General features: G+C 45.7%; 1 protein-coding gene across 4 annotated transcripts in view; it reads right to left on the bottom strand.

Moving 5' to 3' along the window:
* Positions 1-22973, bottom strand: part of Ten-a (Teneurin-a transmembrane protein) — a 593712-nt gene that overhangs the window by 435910 nt on the left and 134829 nt on the right. For all 4 annotated transcript variants that reach the window (XM_076809436.1, XM_076809438.1, XM_076809439.1 and 1 more), the window contains exon 2: positions 14280-14315. The gene's annotated coding sequence lies outside the window, so the exon portion shown is untranslated. The remainder of the gene's footprint in view (positions 1-14279; positions 14316-22973) is intronic.

The following is a 22973-nucleotide window of genomic DNA, read 5'->3' as shown; positions in this document are numbered from 1 at the left end:
GATAGGTGATCATTTACCAACAATATTACGATTATGCGCCCCAGCACTGTGCAAAAACTGGTTATAAAATCTACAGAATCGTCACGTTTCTGTTAAGCGCGATGCAATATCATTGAGGAACTTGAGTATTCCAAGAAGATTCCGTGACGTCAACCGATCACTAGCACCCAGCCGGCAAGGCTCCACGAACATCTCCAATTCCTTACAAGATCTGCATCAAGTTCAACACGCCATTATTAAAGCAGTAAATTTCGTCCCCTGTAGCATATAGATTAGACTCTGCCTGCCCCAAACTCCGGGGTTAGATTAGCATCTCACTGTTTCCCAAGTCGCAACCTACTTTCTATCAATGACTGCAGGATGGATCAGCCATGGCTCTCAACCGGGAACCGAAAAATCCATCGTCTAATCAGAGAACTGATAAACGAACTGTCGATGAGAATCGTCGATCCAGTAATAGGCTTCCATAAGTTATTAACAAGGCCAAAGATGTTTTCGCGAAAAACCTAATTCCCACGCTGGCAGCCGCCGCGTTAAGTTCGATTCGCGGTTGGAGACAATTTCTCGTTGGAAGTTACCGGGCGGAGCAGGGCGGAGGCCGTAGTCGTTACGTGGAAATAAGCGGAAATCGAAATTGGCGCGGAATTCGCTCGCGGACAAAGTTCGCGGGAAATGGGACGCGGGGTCGGATGCGGCGAAACCATGTTGACGAAATAAAACGGGGAATAAAGTTACGATATACCGAGGACAGATTTATGTGCTTCGCCCGGGATTTGATTTACAATTGATTTTATTCGAGCCTGCACGCGGAACCGCGTTTGCCCGCGTAATGGACGCCGTTCGTCGATATTAAAGCCGTCGCATTTATTAATTAGCCGGCGCCTATTGTGTCGCGCTAGCTCGCTGACCCAGCGTTTCGATTCGCTGGTTAATTACCGGGCTACAAGAAATTAGATTCTCTTCCTCATTTAATTTCGCCCGAGCAACGGTCGGGAAACATTTTGACAGTGATACGCAGCGGCGATCTATTAGCGGCGAGACAGCGAATGGTTGCGGCTATTTACAGTAGCCATTGCTCTATAGTTTTAACCTCGATAGACCGTAATCTAGGTTTTAAAAATAGCGACGGGACACGCTTGACTCGTCTCGGCGCAACGACCCACGAGAACTGACCTCTTCTTCCGCGCGTCCTGCTTTGGAATCGTAATTTCTCTAGCTGCGCGACTACCCACGATGCTACCCGCTAGTTTTCGCCACTGCGCACTTCTTCCTCGTCCACGTTTTGCTAACGGTCCCTAGCCCGCGGTATCCGGCGGTTTACAGTGCGTCGCGAACAAACGAAAGAAGGATCAGATTGAAGAAATTAGAACGACGTCGTCGAGAGTTGGGAGACGGTTAACGAGGACCTGGCGGTCGGCCAGTTAATTAAAACCAACATGCTCCTTAACTGGATTTTCCGAACTATCATTTTAATCCACCGAGCGTACACGCGCGCCGGTAATTGCGCGGCTATAATTGCTTTCTCGCGCGACCGCCCGCCGTTGCTCCCTTAAGGGATGAAAAAATCAATCTGTTCGGGCCCTCGACTATGGGAGCGTGGAAAGTTCCTCTGTATCAGAAAGTAGTTTGTGTGCTCCTCGAAGCACTGGCACGAGTCCGCGGTACTTGTGTTCCGCGCAATCCTCTCCGCGGTTAATGGCTTTACCGTCCGAGGCAGGAGCGTCTTGCGAGAACGTTGAAGTCGCGCCACCGAATTTCCAACGGTGTCGAGAACCCCAGCTTTCTCTGCTCTTTCGTTTTCAGCGGATATCACGTGACACTTGACCCGATGCTCCCACACGGTCGACCTCAAGGTACGTCGTGCGGGAAACAAAAGGGACCAGCGGTAAAACTTGGCTGAGCTGCAAGCGTTTCGTTCCTCGACTTCCGATCGTGACGATTGCCGGAGGAATCAACATCAACATGTTTACGATCTTCTCTAAAGACAGACCTTTAGATCGTAAAAAAGAGTTGAATTCCCGCTTTAATTCGCACCCGTTCCTGCATCGAACGATATTGATTGACAAACGCGACGCGCATAAAACTCAATCTACAGCTGTCGCTCGTTCATATTTATAATACACTAGCAATGCACATGTGCTTCGCTACGATAGAATAATTAAAAGTAATTACTTTTATATCTGTATTTTTAAGTAATTTTTTATGATTTTTTTATGTACCCTGCTTAACGAATATTTATATGTGCATATGTTGGTTTTTAGGTATTTGCGTGGGTAACATTTCTCAGTAAAAAGAAAGTTAATATCAAATCGGCTCTAAGAGATATTAAGGAGTCTGAGAAAATATGTTTGACCCCTCTTCGTTCCCTTGGGGATGGGATTTCAAAAAATCTTTCTCATCGAGCACCTGCCCTGTAAAAGGAATATACACTAGTTTGTATATACCTATTATATAGATGGATATCGTGTTTGTTTAACCACGCTCAATTCCATCATCGAGGAACTGTGGACCTCGAAAGCTAGTCCTCGCACTTGCGAGACAACTAACGAATCGTGTTTGGGCTTGAACGACAGCTTTATCGTGGAAGGAAACGCGCGCACAATCGCCCGGAACGGGTAAACTTCCCTGCCGCGATATAATATTCCATCGAACGCACGATGCACGTTACGGCGACCGCCCAAAGATCAATAATCCCGGGGATCTTAGGCTCCCGATGCACCGATTCTCACGAGGACTGCAAGGCTCTCGTGACGGAAGAAGCACGGGGAGTAGCGGAACGGATGGCAGGCTGCTGCGACGGCAGCCACGGGGCTCGTTCGAGCGTCACTCGTAATTGGAAACTGCCGCATAATTATCCGAGCAGCCAGCCATTCGGCTGCCTCTTCTTGTCCACCTCTACACACGCGACGCGCGGATTCTCGCGCGGCAAAACACCGTCATTAACGTGCCTCGTCAGCCCGGCTGAACGATGCTTCAAGTGTCTTCGGCCCACTTGCCGCGCCGGAACGTCGCGGCCGTGCGTTCGAAAAGCGCCTTTGCGGCCCCCGGACACGGAATAATCGTCCGCCACGGAATCCGATTGCGGCCGCTCCATCCGAGGATTAAAACGATGGTAGGTCGGCTCGATCGCCACATGCCCACGATAACCGCAATCGGCGCGTTCCTATTACGTTGATGGCTCGCGAAAGTAGGATCTGCAACTAATCGTTCGGAGCCGTGTGCAGTTTGTAGCCTCTTGCCGTGACGAGTACGAACGATGAATGGTAACTAGGGAAATTTTCTAGGCCCACTGGCATACGTAGTTGACACACAGTAGCGCGGCACGAGGAGAATAGTGGTTAGGCTTAGAGTTATACAGTATCGTCTATATAGTTTATCCGATGATAGTACAACGTGCAAAAGTATTGAAATAATCTTGACGAATTTGTTGGTGAATGCGGTAGCCCTCCGTGAACAAATTTGAGCGGTCGGTGTTGCGTGGTTTCGCGGGTCGAAGAGTCGAACAGTGAGTCCCTGCGGAGCTCTCTGTGTTTGTTCGTTTGAACGCCGTTAGCTCGTCGAGTCGAAAGTAATCCCTGCTGACCCGAATATGATTCCTGTTTGCTCGGCCGTGCTTCGGGTTGGGGTAGGATTCTTTGCAAAGATGATTTTCATCCGAGGAGAAATTAAGGGGGCGAGGTACAGACTGTCTCAAAACCATAGGTAGAAAGTGAGGTGAGTGCTAGAACTTACAGGGAGCATAATGATCTTAAATAGAGAGGTACGCGGATTAATTATTCTTGAGATACTTAGCTCTATAGTAGGGACATTCCATGCGAACTCGGACAGATTACGGAGTAAATTTTCGTAGATTGCTTAAATTTGAATATCTGACTTTTAGTTTTTTAAATGGAATGCTATATATTTGATTAGCAAATATAAAAGCGATTGTCAAGACAAATTCAACCATATGGTATACTATGACCTCCAAGGCTACACAAGGTTAGGAATGAAAGAAAAATCTCAATCTACTAGATAGATAGTTCAATATATTTACTTAGACAGTAAATCGTCATTTTTAAAAATTTTGAAAAATCCTTTGAGGTACGTTTAAATATCACTAAAGACTACAGCATAATCAAATTTCAGCAATCTACGAAAACTTACTCCGAAATCTATCCGAGTTCGCATGGAATATCCCAGTAGAGGAATTTGATTAGTGATGCATTAAAATGAATCTACTCGACGTGAAGATGATGTCCTGCGAGAGGTCGCGAGGTGTGCATTGAAATCTATTTAATTAAATTCCGTGGAAGAGTGTACCTATACACTTTATGTCTGCTATCCAATTATTTCCCTTTTTTTAAAACATGTTCCGTGTTTTTTGCCAGTGAAATTATCTTTAGTTTCCGAGTGGACGGGCTCGCGTGTATTTCCTAAGGAAATTGGTGCGAATTAGACTGCTCGAGTTCCAAGTTCCGCCGATGGTCTTCGGAAACACTTCGGGAATATTATGTGACATTTATTTATACGCCCGTGGCAACCTACTTCGAAAGTTCCATTACTTTCATCAATAAACTTTTCCTCGTGCCCCGGTCGGAGCCTGAAGTTTTCTTAAACGGGAAAAAGAAACGAATTAGCTCGAAGGAATTTGATTTCCTTTACGGTGATAGAGACTTTCGTGCATTCGATCTTAATTGGCTGAAAATTCACAGTCAATCGCGCAGTTGAAAACCAATCAATATAAGAGCCATAATTTAATATACGGGACCATAATGTAATTAGAACGAGACGACTCGTAGGACAGTGCTTTATTTAAATGCGGTTAAAGTATATCTACGTTACTCGATGACCACGCGTCAGACTAAGCCGCGAGGATGAGAATCGCTGCAATTAACGACGAGATTTTTATAAACGAGCAGCAAGTAGCTTCATCCTCTATAATGGATTCGCTTGTTCGTCCAATAATTATCTCCGCCAAAGACTGGAATAAAATTTCCCAGGCATCTGATGACCACCGAGCAATCTATTTCAATATATAAAATCTTTCTGCTAGAAGAAAAATAGAAACGAAGATGAAACCTTTTTGCTGCTTTTCGCCAAGCTTCTGATGTTCCTCATCCATTTCTGTGGCACGGAATTTTAACCACTCTCCATATTCGCGTAGGAAAATCTTTATTTACATCGACGTCTCTAAATTAATGTTTTTCATCGCTGCTGCACGTAAGTCGAAGAAACAGTTTGAGTACTTTGTAAGAATATTTCACGTTAAAGAGGCGAGTCTACTTGACACAGGATGAACATTGACATCGCGATGAAATTTTATACAGGGCGGTCCTCGTAACGTGGTCACCCTAAACATTTCAAACACGCGCATTTCGCGATAGCTGATCCGAAAGATGAACCTATTTCGCCGAAGACACATCCTCCACACCCTGAGGTCAGGTTCATCGAGCTCTCCACGTTCATCCGTGACACCGATAGGCCTAAGAAATATCCTCCGCATTACCGAGCGTCACCCTCCGCAGCTTCTAGCAACGCCACCCCCAGTCCGATTCCAGCGGGAGATTCATTCGCAACCTTTTCACGCGAGCAACACGCTATCCCCCCAAATCGTCGCTCGTTCTCGCGATCTATCTCTCGATCAATTCCAGATAAACCTACACGGAGGCTTTCCTCCCTCTCTAACCAGAGCTCACGGCACATCCTCTTCTATTCCCCGCTATCGAATCGACTTCGACAATGCCCCATTCGAGATCACTCACGGCGCTCCGTGGCCTGGGTGGACCTTTTTAATATTGCATCGCGTCAATCCCGAATATACGCCCCCGTCCGCGATATATTCACCTCCCCGGTCGTGGCTAGGAGGACGCAAAAGAGGAGGGAGCGTGGCGCTCTGCATTCCAACGAGCTGCGACGATGACCACCCTCTGATAACGTTTGAACACGTCCGACGTCGGAATTCTCCCGTGAAGTTTCGCGCCACTCTCTTCCCTCCCGCTTACTCTATCTCCCTCTCGATCTTCTGCCCGATATCCATGGCGGAGAGTCGTTATTTCACGGAGTGGGGCTGCGGAGTGGGGCGAGTGGCTGTCGCAGGACAGCGGTACGGAAAAATTCTATCTTTCTCTCGCTCCAGCTCCGAGTCGCCTCTCCGACGGCCATTAATTCCATTGTCCTTCCGATCACGGAATCTATAGTCGAGCTTTGTTCTCCGAGGGCCTTACGAAAAAGTTGCGACCGAGCAATTCATTCGCGAGCGGACGGCTCCGCCGCGGGATAATAAATCGCGCGCGTCCTTTGCCTCTATCGTTTCTCCGGGCGAACGGGTGGGGAAAAAGTGTCCCGGCCCCTCTGCGGTTTTCGCCAACTAAACCTTGTATTATATTTCTCGGGACAGAGATTCGTTTCTGATGAAAGGTGACTCGCTCCAGCTGGGTAACTCGAGCTCAAGGCTCAGCTTCGTTTGGGTGTTATACGTTCTCTTACAAAAAACGAGGTTCTCTTCTGGCGTTGGGTTCATCTTTCAATGCTTGGGATTCCGGAAAATACTGTAAAACTTTCCGAGTGGCCCGTATTAATCAAGAGTTAAGAATTAATCCCTCCTTCAGGCCTGCTTGAGACCCCATCCCCCGTTCACCACAGACCTCTATTTGAATAATAAAAATCCCCAAGTGAACACGTCCATTTTCATTCTTCTCAATTAAGCCGATCCACTTGTCGCGGCGGCGAGCCGAAAGGATCCTCTCGCATTAATTCCCAGGATGTCTTCGACGAATCGTCGATCCCTTAAATATTGACATTGCGCTCAGGAGGGTAGGAAGATCGCGAGCACGCATCCGACCGACAATGAAACCGTGGAGAGGAGTCGTCTTTACCCCGTAATTCCCCCCTCTCCACCTCCCTCGGGTTCCATCCTTCTCCAGAAGCGCGTCGATTTAATTCCAATTGGCCGTCTTCTAATTAATACGAACGTGCTTTTGCCGATCGAGGGTTGGCCAGGACGACTGGAAGTGCGACCGGTCGCAAACACTCTCCGCTCCTTATGCATTATTAAACGCGCGACTAAAGGTAAAATCGCGTCATCGATTGGAGCATCGTCGCTGTGCTGGCGCGGGGAAAAACGGAGGCTTCCTCGAAAAGGAGCAGTCGGACGAAGCCCGGATGGTCGCAAAAGGAATCCCTCGGTCGTTTCGACGTCTCGTAACAGGATCGTTGTGTCCTGTATCTTTCCATCGGTTGGCGAGACTCTGCCCCGCCGGTTCGCGTTTGATCTGCCACGGGGCTTCGCCAATTGCCCACGGTTTCAGCGCGGCCATAATGAACTTTTTTTCTTTCCCTCGTTCCGCGGTTTACTCGCCCCTTTGTCCCAGGCCGCGGAGCCGCTTGAATATTTATCGAAGTTAAACCGAGACGAATTTAATAAATACGTTATGATTTAATCGGGGAGCAGCGACGGGAGGCTGGGTCGCGAGGGTCTCGAGATTACCTCGCCAGAAGGGAAAAGTCGACGAGGGGCGGGGCCGCGGGGTGTAGAAAAAGAACGAAGCAAATCCTGGTTAAAGGGCTGATGAAGGATCCCGAGGTCGAGGGTGGAAGGACACGCGAGGGTCCAGGGAGGATCAGAATTATGGTATCGCTTAAATTTCGCTGTCTCACGCCCGCGCGAAATTAAAAGGACAATTCGTCCCGGCCTCTGTGCTCCCTTTTTCTCTGTCCACCTTGCTCGAGCGTAACTTTCGAAAACGGGCTCTTCAAGCGCGGACTGGTTGACAAATGAAACAAACACGACAACGATCGAGCTCCGTCGGTTCGAACCAAAATTCACGAGTTGCTCCGCGTGACCCTGTCATACTCAACAAGAAGAGGAGTTTCACGTTGAAAAACGCCCCGCGAGAGGGACCGTTGCACAGTGGTCCGAATCGCCGAAAACGTGATAAAAAATCCTTACGTTCACATTTCACCCTTTATGATTATGAAGATGGTCATTCCAGGGGTTTTTGGGGTCGCAGTCGATAATAATGTTATGTTTTGTTTAACAGTACTGTGTGATTTGAATACATTATTTGAAGTTAATTACGGCATCAAGTTCAGAAAAATTAACAGAGATAGCGTTTTTATGAGAGAAAAAGGTATTCAGCGCGCGAAAACTAGGTCAATAATTTGTATAAAATCACACTTGAGATATTGAAAATGTTTTTATTTATCCATGATGTTATTGAAATATATAAAAAGTTATAAATAACTGAAATATCAGAAATTATGTGATGGTCGTATTTAATCGCGTGCTTCTTTTTTTGGAATCGACGGGCATCTTTGAAACTTATATTATTTGATAGTCTATAGTATAAGGAATGTATGTGCAAAAGGAGAAGTTGCACTTTTATGCGACTTCCGAGAAATAACCAATTATGTAGGCAGCAATCAGGCCGCTTGCGCGGAAGAAGTAAGTGTCTGCGACCCGCCAACATGCATCTACATATATTCCTGAAAATACCTGTGACTACATGTAAAAATGTTTTCGATATAAGTCGTAAATAAAATTGTTTTATAATCATTTTTTTTAACAGATACAACAATGTATTCCTAAAGCATTTGGTAAGGAATTGCATTTTTTCTGTGTTTGCAAGTCTTGAAAAATGTGCTGGCCAAATTTTAACTTTATTTTCATAATGATAAAGAGTGAAGTGTGAACGTAAGGATTTTTTTTATCACGTTTTCGGCGATTCGGACCACTGTGCGTTGGTCCAGCGGCTTATTCAAGATCCACCTAGTGTATCTCGTACGTGTTTACATAAAGCGAAGTTCCTAGCCCGCGATAGAAAACTCTGAAGCACCTCCTGACCCCCGCCGTTTCAATGAGGTCCTTTAATACCCCGCCCCGTGTTCTATCGCGGCGAGTATTAAGCGCGGAAATCTCGCGCGTCCTCCACGAGTCACGGCATCATTGGCGGCGGCGATCTTAAAGTTGGAACGATAATTGTTCAAAGGGAAACGGTTCGAGTCCCTCCCGCTCGCGAGACAATATCCTTTATCTCGGAGACAGTTTCGCCCGCTTATCGGGAGGGAACGTACGCGGCAACTGGAGATATCCGCGGGCAGGAGCGCGGAAAATGTTGGGCACCGAAGAAAACCGCGGCCGACCGGTCGAGCGGTGCCGGGGCGCCTCTGGACCCCGAGATAATGTTAATATCCGGCTCGGTTTTGTAATTGCCAATTATTTCAGCTTATTCTGCTCTTTGTTCGACGACGTTATCCCCGGCGACGCCGCTTCCTAGGGATTCCCCGAAGAATCCTCCAACGCTCCTGCAGTCGACGACCTTTATGCAATCGCCACGGACTTAGTCCCCGTCGCCTCTTATTCGCGGAGCCACTCCGCTCGCTTAAGGTACAGCCCCTTGCTTTTCTATCCTGCGAAATTTCCTCGCCTGCTGGCCTCCTCCTTAAATTCGGGATCAGATTCTCTTCCGATGACCTTCCACCCTGGGGACAATGTCGCCATCTCGCTTTTAAAAGTCTCCCCTTTCCGTGCTCGGTGCTCTTCAGCCTTGCTTTTTGCTGGATCTCGTTGTAGGTATTTCGAAAGAACGTGACGGCTCAGGGGACTCTCTGGAATTAAATTGGAGGGATGGGGGGTGGTCAATAGTCGGTGATGATTGCTTCGAGGTTCTTCAAATTTGGGAAGGTAACGCAAAGTGTGCAATAGGGTGGTCCTTAGCTATAGGGGTCAACATTTTGTATGATTTTTTTTTCGCGCCCACCTAAATTGTGACACTTGATGAGAAAATGATATGTGCAAAATTTCAATGTGAGTGGACAATGGCAACCCGTGCCACATTTGAGTTAAAGTTTTGAAATTTTAGTGATTTCTCGTCAGTTTCGAGCATAATTGTTTTAGGCTGTTTTTGAAGTATCACTGAATATTTTTTAATAAAAGCACAATTTATTAGATTATAACAATAATATGTATGTTACTTACAAAAATATATAAGAAATCTTTGAGTTTTATCTCTTAACATTAGTATATGTATAACGCAGCGTATAAGCTAATATTTCTTTTGATGCACAGAAAGTTTATTATTTGTTTTTGTAATATTGATTAAAGTATTAGTACTTTTTTATCGTAAATATATATAAAGTAAGTCTACTTTGAATTTGAAAATGGAATACAAAAATCAAACATAATATTTTAAAGCATATATATTTTACTAAATTTTCATCACATTTATATATTTCTGTTTACTATCTTCAAAAACTATCGATAGTGCCATCGATAATATCGATAACCGAGGGGACTTTCTATCGAAAATATCGATAGTCAACACTATCGATAGTTCTCCACCTCTAAGTCAAGGGTCCTTTCCTAAAAAGTCTGTGGGTATATTGTACCTATTAAAAAATTTGGTCTGGAAAAACCAAACAATCGTTGAAAAATAAGGACCACCCTTGTGTGCGAGGATTCCTCGGCTACATCAATTTGATGGCGATGTGATCGATAGATGAGTTAGCGATACGGTCCAGTAGGTCAGTGGCGAGACTGTAGCAGATTTTTTTTCTCTCCTGGCTTTTCTAAAATTCTACCCCACTAGCTCCGCGAACAGCTATGTTTTCGCTCCGTCACGCGATACCGCGGCCACCACTTTTTACCATGTTAAAGAATAATCGGCCGTTCCGAGCGAAATCCCCCGGACGATGCCAGAAGGGGCCTCAGATTAAACACGATAATATGCCGTCACGATATCTTTCGGCCCCGGCCGATGCATCCCGGCCGTTCCCCTGATCCCACCGCCGCTCCTCGTTATCCATTTTCCCCGGTAACGTTTAGCGTGCATCCCCCCCGGCCGGCGTGGTGCGCGCACGCCAGCCCCCACAAATTTTGCAAAACACCGATATAAATCGTTTGATAACGCGTCTGGCCCCGAGCGTCGATACACGCCGACCGAGGGACCAGAAAAAGCGGGGTAAAAGTGGGGAAAACGGGAGACAGGGGGCGAGGGGGCTCGCGGAAATTTGGCGGAAGGCCAGCCGCGGAGCGATGGTGCTGGAAGGCGAGCATAAACAACGCCGCTCGATCACCAACGTGTCGGGTTACGCGGCTGATATCGCTAATTGCAAAAACTACCCGTCGCCCAGCGTCATCACGGTCGCCGCGGCTAACTTTTTAACGCGCCCGCCGCGCAGCTAATGCATTGTTCCCCCTGTATTGACTTTTGCCAGGGGATTGAATATTTGAACGAGCCGGAATGTGGTTGAAGCGGAAGGGGAGGTGTCTGGTGCGAGGGAAATTCCTTCGCGAGGAGTCACAGGTTGGAGCACTCCCTACGCGACTACTTAGGAGGTTCGAGTTAAAGTTGATTGTAACAGTTAATTGATGAAATGAACGACGTCGCGCGTAGAACTGAGAATGAATATTGTCTTCGTAGTTCACACGAGTCGACCGTGTCGTGTGCGAATACTTTCACGAAAGAGTATAATTGCCTCCATTGGAACTTTAAATTTTAAATTGCGGAATGAAACAGGTTCAGCTAATTGGTTCTAAGTTTGATATAATGTACCACATTAGGTTACACGATTCCAAGCACTTTTCGAGTGCTCCACAGACCCCGCTCCTCTCGCAGCTCAAACGGTTAAACCACAAAGGGCAGATTTAATATCTTTCACGGAAGCGGAGCACTTCGAGTTTCAGAGAAATCCTGAAATTTGCAAAGAGACTGCCGACAGAATTGTGTAATTTGTAGCAATATGTGCAGGTGCGGTTCAGACGCAGGACTGCGATTGTACGTGCCATAATCGAATTAGCCGTAACTTCTAGAGTCACGGTTATTTCGCATTTAATGAAGCTGGAAGAGGGAATCAAGTTTAATGCACCGAAGCCAAGCTCGAATTTTTTGCATTCTTCGGGAGCTTAATACCTGCCGATGCAAATGCCACTGAAATTTCATAAGAACGCGTCTTCGAGGCTTGAAGAAACAGTACAAAGAAATAACCCTCTCAACAATGCTAGACTGCTATCATCGAATTACGCTTTCTTTGTCCTTTATACCAGTATTACCACTGTACAGAACCTGCGGAGCTAAGATCTAGTACCCGTGCCCGATAAATGCCTTTATTCTTCCGAGGAGACCGGAATTCCTTAAAAATACGTCTTCGGCCGTTGGCAAAACAGCACAAAGGGGTAATCTCATCAACAATACTCGTCTCTATCGAATTACTCGCGTTTCTATCAATAGTTGACGAAACGAGCAGATTTCCACTCTCGTATCCCAACATCGTCACCGCGTTCGCTCTCAGAATCGATATTCCTCGCTCTTTATTCGCGAAACGCTCGAATAGCGGCATTGTTGCACGCGGCGGCCCAATGCCTGCAGGTAGATCCCCTACGCCCGAGTACAGAAGAAAGCTAACCGAGGATCCCTGTCAGCCACCACTGTATAGATTTACAAATAGATACACAAGATCCTCCGCTATTACAAAATATCAAATTCAGTGCGAACGACCCCTGAAGAGCGCGCGTAAGCACCTGGAAAGCAAGGCGCAGGGAGGAAATGTCGCAGACAGCCTCCCTCGACCCGAACAATGCGATTTACCGCGAGGAGAACCCGTGGCACGACTCGCAGGGAGAAAAGACCATCCCCGTCCGCGCCACGGGCAAAAATCCTGACGCAGTTTCTCCTTGAGGAAACATTTTTAAAAGGCTGGCCAACGATGCGCGGGCTCGCGGTAATTAAGCATCTTGCCTGTGCCGGGGCCGCAAGCTCTTCAGCCAGTGAAAAACTAAATAAATAAAGGACTTCCGGCGTAGGAGAAGTCTGACCAGCCGCGAAACACGGCTAGCTGGACCAGCTGGATGTGGATGCGCGGCGGCCGCTGGAACGTCGGGGCTTGCGCAAACACAAAAGCTCACGGCTCAAGACAAACAGCAGGACTGTAAGCTGCAACGTAGCCCAGGGCACTGCGGCCTGTGTCGGAAGGAAGGAAGGAAGACGAACGAGCCACGCTGCAACGAGACTGCTGGAAAGACAGAGAGAGAGGGAGAGAGGAAGAGAACCAAGGACGAGGGGGCGTCGAGACAAAGCTCTGGCGAAAAGAGGCGCCCATAACGTTGACACCTATACCTAACAGCCGAAGGCTCAATGCCGTTTTCGAAGACGGTTTGTGTACTCGAATTAACGCGATGGAGCTCCGTCGAGAAGGTCGAAGCGGGGTCGAGTGAATGAACGAAGGATGGGGCGGGGTCTGTAGTTTACGAACGTTGAGACCGATAATTGCAATCTGTTTGAATGCTCGAAGACGGCTTATCTTGAGGCAAGTGTATCGCTGTATCGTGGATTTCTAGAATTTTCAGTAGTGTTGTCTATACATAGTCAGCCGCGTGACTGGGTTTATGACACCGGCGAAGGGAACGCTACTGACTCTGGGGTGGCTGTTACATCGTACGTATTTTCGTGTTATGAATCGGTCATCATGTATCTAGTCCCGATTTCAAAGGATTTACGTGTGCGCGAGCTGTCGGGCGGACTTTTCACCAGAGAAAATAACCAGTTGAAACGAAACCGTTGCACACGGCGGCGCGGCATCAGAGATTGATATAGCTTGGAGCGAGAGGCTAATGCAAAGCATCTGGTTTTTTAATGAATGGACCCCGGCTGCCCTGTATAGATCCTCCGGATTTTTCACGGCTAACGTAACCGAAGCACTTTGATCGTTCAACGTTGATAGCGGCTATACAGGCGATATCAGCGATATTCGATTTTCCAGTAGAACGGTTGCCAGGTTTCCGGTCGTTTTTAAAAAAACACACGCCCCGTTTCTGCCGTCGAACGTGATTTTTGTTAAACGTAAGAGCGAACAGGTGGATCGGGCTAATGGGAGACCTCGGCCTGCACTACGTGCAACGATTATTTAATTCGAAAGGCACACATTCAGGCTGCCAGCACCGAATCGGGACCGTCCGAAATGTTTCGCTTCGAACCGTCCACTGTAATATTTATGGGCTTGGCAAATGTTTCCGATCTGAAATATTTACGTGAGAATCTGCCTCTATTCTTCGGGAAGAAAGATTTGTGTTGATCGCTGCAATTGCTGCCAGCCTGTTTGCTTTTACAAGCGCCGACGTAATGTATGGTCGGTCTCAAAATAACTGAATCGTTTATGGCGGGCATTAAAGCGACGTTTTCAGTGGAACACCGCGGTATTCTGGGTCAAAGTAGTAGAACTTTTTTGATGGGGTGTAACGCGAGCTTCATTATCGTTGCGTTAAGGAAACTTTTAGCTTAATGCGTTAGGTTCCGTCGACTCACCTATTGTTCTTGACGCTGGAGAGGTCAGCGATTGTCCTGCAACAAAAGATCAATCTATTAGATTTAATAGATGCATTCGCAAAGTCTCCCACAGTTTTCCTTCCAAATATCAATTCCGAAGGGATTATTCAAGGCTGCAATTTGTTACCAGCGAATCCCGCGGATAGTCATTGATATATCGCGATATCTCGCAACTGAGACCATTTTCCGCTTCTTTCGCGAGACCTCGCCTCATCGACTCGGTAGATTAAGGTAGTTTAAAGCTGGCCAAGGATAATTTATTGCGCCTAATCTAGCATCCTCGTTTAACTTGCAACTGGGTTGGTAGACGCGAGGCTCGCACATCCGCAGGAAGCCTCTCGTACCTTCCAGCTACGTGACGTCACTTAATTCGCGACACCTCCCCTCCGAAAACCACCACGCTGATAATTACCTGAATTAACGAATGTGCAACGCTCGCGGCTGGTTTGACCGATCATTCAGCGTGAAACGCGCTATTCAAGCAGCGTCGAGAGCTTTCCGCGGGACCCATTACACGGCGTTACTACTGGAATGATCAATGGCCGGCTGGCATTATTGACTCGCACTACTGGAGAAGCGGAGGCGGCCGGAATAAACGCAGGTGCACAGACGTTGCCCGGTTGATTTTCCCGTATCGATGGTACAACGTAAAGGGGATGATTCCCCATGAAAAATCAAGAAGAAAGAGCCGAATAATGTTCTCGTAAATCAGGCTTCGCCTGCCGCAGAATCGATTACAAAGAACCGCCGGACACGCGTGCACTGGACACGTTCAAAATCATTTCTGAAGGAATTTATTCTGTATTTTCTACCTGCTTTTTTCCACGGGCAATCACCCGCCGGTGCACGGCGATTTACTGTACATCCTCTATTATTTATCATCACTTGGCGCCCCGAAAAATCCCTTCACCGATTCATCCGCAGACGCGTAAAAAGCACGCGGCCATACGTTACGCCGCCGCGGCCTCTTGTTTCGTTTTACGCACACGCGAACGGCAGTATTATACAGCGCGGTGTTTTCCAGCCCGCTTTTTACGCCAGCAGGACGCCCTATTTTTTCGAGGCCGCATCCTGGCGGCAACGTAAAAGGTTACGGGAGTTTCGGCAACTCCATTATCGTGACGTGACGCGACGCAAAGGAGTTCGAGACGGGGTTAATAGAAGTATCTCGAGTGCCTCGTAATTCCTCTCGTCGGGCAGATGATGGCGCGATATTTTATGCAAGAAACATGTACAATTGCTCCCCGCAAAGCTGCTTTGCTTTTTTTACATACAGTCAGACTTAGGGTGCGGTGAATTTTGGACGAATTAGGAGGTGAACTTATGATATTGATACCTGGGGTACATTATTTTCAACACTTGTTGAAGGAGTGATGAATTATTCGAACATTGCAAGGATCACTCGCAACTGTAGGGTAGGTGTACCGTTTTTGGCCATGTGCATAATTATCTTGTTTTTAAACTGCTTGCAGATCATTATTATGTGAAGAATTTCACATCGTAAATATTCTGTTTAGTATACCGCCAGAAATATAAGGTTACATTTATTGCTTACACGAAAAAATATTATATTTTTTAAGAAGTGGCCAAAACTGGTACAATACCTTAAGGTGGCCAGAAATGGTGCATCTACCCTATTTAATATCGTATAAATAACTAAATTTGCACGGCTCAGCGGAGATGAATTTCATCATGAGGATCTTGCTGCCTGCAAAGGCGAGAAAGCCCTGACTGCCTCGAGGCTCGAAGGTCGTTGAACACAAATGTCTTCTAAATATTTGTCCTCCAACTTTCCCTCTGCAATCGTCTCTTTGAGCCACTCTAATGCGATAATGCATCAGTCTCTGCGTAAGTATGCTGGGGCGAAAGAAAAGGTGGAAAGTTCAACAGAGAGTTCACAGGTTCAGAAGTCGCGGAGAGATAAGGGTCTACGGTGAGCTTGGACAATGTGCTCCGAAGGCAGACGCCTTTGTCGTAGATTAGTACGATTCCTTGACTTCGTGGACGGAGTCCTTGAAACTCGACGGGAGATAGGGACAGGATATTGTTTTCTCGCTATCTAAACGTAACTCCGGGTAACTCTTCGAGAGAGAAAGAGGTCCTTCGAGATCGCCCGGCCGTTAACAGACGTCAACCCAGCGAAATGGTTAGCGTTCCACGGGTGAAGAAGTTAAGTTCAAACGAACCGCGTGCAGAAATAACATCCAGTGTGCCAGCAATAGAAGGCAGAAGCAATGAAAAGTGTGTACAATGTACGAGATTGTTCGATTGTTACGGTGCACACTGCGATCGTTCTTCGAGCCGCAACTCGGTCCCCGCGAAATACGTAATCACGGTGAGATGCGTTTTGAAATAAGCCACGCTTCTCGCTGGAGATACTTGACGGTATCGTTCAGCGAAGTACGCAAAGTAAGACTTTTCCCCGGCACTTTGGACTTTTCCACTGCGCCGAGTATAAAGCTATTTATGTATCCCATTCCCCGGGGAAAGAGTAATTTTTTCCCTACGTAAATATAACGTCGAACGCTTTGAGCTTTCAAGAGACGCTCAAGAAATCCGCGAGGCAGGTGGCCACAATGAAGTGGCTGGCACGGTATCGTTAAGAACGAAAGCAATAAAATTAACAACTGACGCAGAGGACGCTCCGCTAACTTCCTTCCGCACGAGAAGTGAGTCCTCTGTAGTTTTTCGTGAATATATTTGCGATGTTAAGATCGCGTTACTTTAACTACCCGCTATGGCTTCTCGAGACCCGCGGTGGAAAAAAACTTTAAAGCCCCTGCCGAGATGGGGTCAACAGACATAATTTGAAAATATTGTTACGTGCGCCAACGAGTTTAAGATTGAAATGGAACGACCGGGGGATCGTTATTGTGGCTCCGTTAGAGGCATTCCTTTAGCAGAATTCTACTTTATCTTTCCAACGCTTTTCGAACATAAAAATACTTGTGCACGTGCCACTAAAATCACTTTATAGAAAACAGTGCGCGATCGTGTCAGATTGGCCGGATGCCTGTAGTTAAACGAAGTAGTATGAGACTGACAGTGATCAGACACTCTGCCCAATATAGCAAGTGGAATCGTGGATTCCTAATTAATTTTGATTATTGTACTATTTTAATGAGTAAAAAATTGTCAAGTTAGTTAAATTTTACCTCAAATTTATACAGTTTCTTCCGTGTTCTTTTTTTTGTGAATCGTAATTAAAAATAAAAGTTTCTTTTAACATTTATGTTATGAACTTTCACATGCAAAATTTAATACCTGATCTTAGATAGCGCTTTCAATATTCTAGTGTCTTCCTGCGAAACTAATAATTCTGAATTATACTCGTTTGCTCGCCCACCAGAGGTATATTGCACAGGTGTATCGTGTAACTTCATCACTGCAGGATTACAGCAGCGTTAGAATATAAGATATTGGGTAAACGATGCAGTTATTGACCAGGGTACAGTAGTTGACCACTTTAAATTTCTGCCGCCATAGTCAAATGAATATGCATAGTAATACAGTTATTGACCACTCGTAATTATCGTGCTGAAAGACCGCGATGAAAATTGATTTAGATATTTGGAGGCACGGGGCAATTTGACCTGCTTTATATTTCGGAGGTTACAGGCGTTTGACGAAAAAAAAAGTAAAAAGCAAAAAAAGAAAAAGAAAGAGGCTAAGAGATGCAAAGAGAAGAAGAAGAAGAAAAGAAAGAGCAGGTGAGAGAGAAATCTAAGAATAAAAAAAAAAGCGAATGAGAAGCCAATGAAACCGCAGCAAAGTGCACGGCATACGTCGTGAGGGGTGCACATGAAACTCACCCTGCCCCAAGACAATAGGTCTTTGATTTTGATGTGCTGACAGATGGATTTAATAAAAATGATTTCACAGTAAAAAATATACCATTTTCTTTTATATTCAGCCACTGGTCAACAACTGTACCTAGACCGGTCAATAACTATACTCTTAAATTATGTTTCTTTATAATAACATAACATCGAAACTACTGATTTCTTCAAAGTTTCTTTGGTGTTATAATCATCCTCGGTACTTTTCTTTCAGCCTGGTATAACAAAATTTCATTTATAAAATTCAAGTTACTTATTCCATAGCGTTTACCTAAACTGAAGCACTTAGGTGGTCAACTACTGTATCGTTTACCCCACTCCGTATTGTTCAGGTAGAAGAAATTCACCTATCCATGAGATTTGTGGTAGACTGAATACGAAGTTCAGGTCGACGTGAAAGCAGAGCGTATGAGACGCGAGGTCGGAGAAAACACATTTTTCAAATTCGCCCCGAAACCCGTATCCGTGTCGATGCAAATTGGATGCCCTGGCGTGTTGAATAATCGACAGGGTTTTGTCGCAGCCGTACCGCCCGAGGTGCTATTCACTAACAAGATGTCAATGCCTCGAGGACGCCGCGCGTTGCTAGCTGCGCCAGAAACAGAACACGAAACGCGTACCAGGCTTTCCTCAGTGACACGTCAATAGGATTATATCACTATAGGCGACACTCGCCAGTGTGCACACTAATAAATACAGACTTCAGCTCTCCCAAGTACCGTCGATTTCTACGACTTTTTACGAGAACCTTATATATATATATTGTTTTTAATCCCTGGACATTATTCACCCGTGAGAAAAAGTACGTACGTTATGAAACAACGAATTTGCTGGAGCAAAAGGGAACAAGAGGTATACGGTGCAAAGTGTTCTTTTCATTGGTTCTGTTTTGTGCTTGGGAACACATTATTGTGTTGACGTAATTAAAATCGTACGGACGTGAATTGTGGCCCACTCGAGAGGCTTGGGAATATTACAGCAACTCGGACGAATAATCGAAAATCGCTGACGCGGTTTAACAAGGCGAAACCTCGAACCTTTTGTCCCATATTTGTAGGACTGCAAATTACTTACAAAATTGCGTTTTATACTGGCTCGAGGATATTCATTAGCTACATGATAAATGATGGCCAATGAATCGCGTTTAGGTACTGCGCGCACACCCCTCTACCAGCTCGAGTAGCATTGTCGCGGTGAATCACGCCAGGCGGGCAATTAATTGGGTCAAAATCATTATCAGCCCCGTCCCGGGGGTTTAATGATCTCGACCCTGGCCGTTCAACTTGAATTACCGCCGCCACGGCGCATTCGTTGTCGCATCTCTCAGATATCCGCGCGCATGCACGCACACGGCCGGCCTGTTACAGCCAGGGCGCGTCGGCCGAGATAATACGTCAACAAGATCAAGTCGAATTGATATAGGACGCGCGTACGCGTGAACCGTTAATTCTGGCTGAAATATCTGCGAGATAAGGGCGGAACGAATCTCCACTGAATATCAGTTTAATGTAGGGGAGAGCGGGGACAAACGTAACACTTTTAACATTTGGCCTAGCTGCTAATTATCTCTTACAGATATAAAAACGAAAATTATGCCTTCAGATAGTGTGTTTCTTGGTCTATCATTTGACTATAAATTCAGCCTTCCATGATAAGTAGTGACAGAGTTATGTCAATTTTCCGCAGTGACTGTCATTGTTACTTTTGTCCTGCAGGGGTAGGACGAAAGTAACATAACATGGGGACGAACGTAATACTAATTATTTTGAAGAGAATTAAGTAAAAACACTTCTTCCAAAACAAAATAGGATTTTTTATTATCAGAAACGATAGAAACAAACATTTAAATAAACATATTTTAAGTAGGTACTTAACGATAAAAAAGCATAACCAGCTTCAATCATTTCTTTGATACTGTGTATTTGATTTAATATGGAATCTCGTGTAATGGCCCCAAAAGTAACTAATATTTATGATTTTTTTAAAAACTATTGTTAATATTGGAGTCAACTCTTTTGGGATATAGGGAGGCATCTTTAAACTTACAGAAGCATGTTACTTTTGTCCCCGTAGTGTCGTTACTTTTGTCCCCAGCCATGTTTTTCAACATAGAACTGTTATAACGTACAAACTGTACAAGACTTATTGAAATCAAATACTGGAACTTGTAAAGACATTATCTGATAACGTTCTAACAAATAATTGCATCAATGTCTAAAAGTTTAACTATTAATATTATCAAAAAAAAAACAACAGAGGATATACTTACCTGAATTATCGAAATAATGAAATCAGCTTGTCCACGGTATACGAATCGTCGTATTGCTCAGCGTAACTCCGTGAAGCAAAGGAAACACTAAACACGCGTAACTATGTAAAGCAAACGTTTTGGAAACTTTTGTGGAAGGCGGGAGAAGGCGTGTTACTTTCATGACACCATTACGTTTGTCCCCGCTCTCCCCTATTAAGAAAGCGTGACATTCGTATCTCGCATTGCCGAGAATGGCGAGGTCATTGACGATAAATTTAATTCTCATAGGACCTTTGCACCCATTAATTTGTAATTAGGAAAGTTGAGCTGGACTAATTAGATGTTGGAGAAATTTTCTGCATTCGCTGAATTTTTTGGAAAGCCTTTGCAGGGCGTGAAAATCGTTCATTCGCAACTCTTATAAGGTTCTGTGCGTCCTTCCAGCTTGACAGTTTAATTTACAGATGATGCATCGATTAATTTTTCTATCCACGCTGGTTACAGAAGAAAATCGCTTCCGCGCTGCCCTCGTTTTTCACCCCGTTGCCTCTGTCGCACTCCTACCCCCGTTAGCCGACCGAAATTTTTCCAACGACCACGTATTGGTCGTTACGAGGCATCCGTTCAGCAATCCGTTCAATTTCTGTTGAGCGTAATAACGGCCGCGGCGGTATTGGCCGGGTTCACGAGTTTTCGCGACAAACGATACCCGTTCCCGCGCAAAACGACCAATACTACCGACAATGGAACAAAAGACAAGCGTAAATACCCCGATCGACGCGTGCACGGGGCAGATTTACTAACGCTAATCGTCCGTGCGTATTAATGAAAGTGTCGGGTTATTGTTTCGAACGATGTCGCCCGAGCTCGTATTCATCCAGGATAATCGTGGCGAAGGACACGCGGCTGCAGAGGCGTCCGCGGTAGGTATCGTTTGACTGAATATAAAACGAAAAGCCCCGGTGCGCAGCGTGCTGTTTGATGAGGAAGAATGGCCACGAATGCGTCCAATTAGCCGCGCGAAAGGGGCCATCGCTTATCTCAAAACACAGTGGCCTAAAAATGAATAAACAGGCTCGCGACGTTCCTCCATTTGTGTCAAACTCCCCAGTGGATTACCTTTCCGAACACGCAGCGGACAGCATAAAAATTTCAATACACCGCAGTACTTTTGCCATTTGCACGTAAACTGTAGCCGAATGAAATAAGAGGGAAGTTTCCGTCCACCCAACATGGGACGAATTAAAACGCGATAACTGGATCGGTGCGCGGCGAGAACAAATGGCCCCGAACGAAGGTACGCCGGTGTTTCGACGCGAACGAAGCACAACTCCGTCCCGAATGGGTTCCTTTGCACGTACGCTTTAAACCAGGCCACCGACGTTGCATTTCGCCCGGGCGAAGTGTAGGCGAATGTGCGGTTTCGGTCACGGAGGGGTTGCAGCGCGGGGGACAGACAGTGCGGGCATTGGGATGGGGACAAGTCTGTGCGGGGGTGGCCGACAACTTGAACAACTTCACAATGGCCGGTGCCTTTGCGTGGAATAAACTTCCAGCCGCGTAACTTTAAAATTGATGATCCCCCGCCACGGCGCACGTAAGTGTATCCGTGGAACCCCTCCGCTGTCGAGGTTTATCGCGGCCGAGGGAGATGTTGCTTCGTAAAGAATTTATTAGGGGCGACCGTTTAGTGGCACGATAATTGTGTTTCTGCCGGAGGAACGTTCGTGCACACGCAAAGCCCACTAACCAAACATTTCAACGCAGCATGGGTAAAATTAGAGTTGGTATGAGATGGTGCGTACATGATCGATTCGAGACAACTTTGTGATTGTATTCATTAATTTTTCGGGGTTCAAATTTGAAAAAGAAGTCGAGATTGTATTTCTGGCATGGAATTGAAAAGGAAGAGCGATTAGTGGGCAGAGCGAATGGTGATCAAGTACGCGTAACGTGGGAAATAGAGTTAGCAAGGGAAATGGGTCCGCCAATAGTCAGACGCGCCGCTTAAGGGGGTATAACCGTTTGAACCCTCGGAAAATGTGTACATTTTATGGATTTTTTTACAAGTCAACGGCTTGATGAAGATTTCCCGTTTTTTTACTATCTTTACATAGTATTATGAACTACATAAAGAAAAAGTTTCAGTTAAAAAACTATTGTTTTTCGGAAGTTATGCATACATATCCGAAAGTCTCTCGATTTTAGACGGCTAAACGGTGGGCCTAAAAACTCGCGCTACGTTCAACCAATTCACTTCCAATTTTGCATGCAGGACCGTAATAAGATTCCACATCGTCCAACGAGGGCTTTTTTTATTCCGATTCCCTGTTTATTGTTTATAAAGAAAAAAGGTGGCCTTTTTTCTTTAAAAAATGTAACTTTACATTTGATCTCTCACCATTTCTTTATTTTTCAAAATTTTCAAAATCGGCCCCGTTGGACGATAGTTATTGACATACTTTATAAGAAGATTTTATTGTTTTTGATTTCAGACACCACATATAGCTGTTTTCAGGGCCACCGTTTAGCCGTCTAAAATCGAGAGAATGTCGGATATGTATGCATAACTTCGGAAAAACA

The sequence above is a fragment of the Andrena cerasifolii genome, chromosome 3 (genome assembly GCF_050908995.1).
Source record: "Andrena cerasifolii isolate SP2316 chromosome 3, iyAndCera1_principal, whole genome shotgun sequence".
Taxonomy (NCBI): Eukaryota; Metazoa; Arthropoda; class Insecta; order Hymenoptera; family Andrenidae; genus Andrena; species Andrena cerasifolii.
The sequence above is the reverse complement of the archived record's forward strand: the minus strand, read 5'-3'. Positions and strand labels throughout refer to the sequence as shown.